Here is a 1259-nt window from a genome sequence, read left to right as displayed (position 1 = left end):
CTAGGACTGAATATAAAACAAGGTCACTATTAAAGAACTGTTTTACCCCATTGTTACAACTTTTTCATTCATATGGCGAAATTCTGTGACTAAGATTGTAAAATTAAGCTAGATGCTTGTTTTGTTACACAAAATAAAAAGGTTTTCAAGATAAACTGTACCAATTACTATTTCTCATCAAATTAACTATTTGGTTGTTTATTACTCAGAAACACGGAGACCATAGAATAAAAAAAATTATATTAATTTACCCAGTTTTTCAAACAAAAAAAATAGTCTGGTACCTATACTACCTCTGTGACGGTCTGACGATTTCTTTTCGGACATTTTTATATTTTCTTAAATCAACAGTCAGTTAATATTATAACGCAAAAGCGGGTATTTACGCAAAAAAAAAACATACACTTTTTCTTAAATTCGCACAAACCAGGCTACTTATAATTGTGATTAATTAAATATACATTTTATTTCCCACCTACATAGTAACTAAAAGTAATACATAGTTACATACATACATTGAACCTTACGATCATAAAAAGTGAAAAAGCATTTTTTTACCTTTTTACCACCTCTGTTAAGGCATGTATTTTTTATTGAATAAGTGCAAAGTTTACAATAACAGGATAGAATTACAAAACCATTCGCAGACAAAATAATAAGGTTAGAGTATCTATCTATATTTGTCTATCTTTCTGTGATTTACAGGACCTGATAAAAGTAAACATTTATTTCCATTTTATAATGTGTACATTATACTCAGTTTTAATTTGTAAATTTTGTATATTTTATAAACATTAAGTACCTACATATTACCTATATTTTAGTACCCAGTTTCAAATTTATTTAGTTATACAATATACATACGAGTAACAAATGTAAATTGGATTTTTAACTTAATTAAAATGTTAGTACCCATTGACTACCGATTTAATTTTAAAAGGATTAAGTATGTACCTACTTTCCTTTTAAGGTTCCCTTGTTAGATACTTGTAGATACATATGTCGTAACTACTTGTTATATTATTTAATTTTGTCCTACGGCAGAATTTGTCGTAAATAAGATAGGAAACCCGCTTCTCCAGTATTGACTACAACATTTGGTCACGGTGGCAATGGTCTAATAAATTATAAATTAGAGCTTAGTATTTTTCTATGATCTGAGGTATTTTTAGTAAGTTAAGCTCGTACAAGCTGTAGCCGTATTCAAGTTATGTTTTTTATCTTCCCATCGAAATTAGATACCTCCTATATGTTTCTTT

The sequence above is a fragment of the Cydia amplana genome, chromosome 5, assembly GCF_948474715.1.
Source record: "Cydia amplana chromosome 5, ilCydAmpl1.1, whole genome shotgun sequence".
Classification (NCBI taxonomy): Eukaryota; Metazoa; Arthropoda; class Insecta; order Lepidoptera; family Tortricidae; genus Cydia; species Cydia amplana.
The sequence above is the reverse complement of the archived record's forward strand: the minus strand, read 5'-3'. Positions refer to the sequence as shown.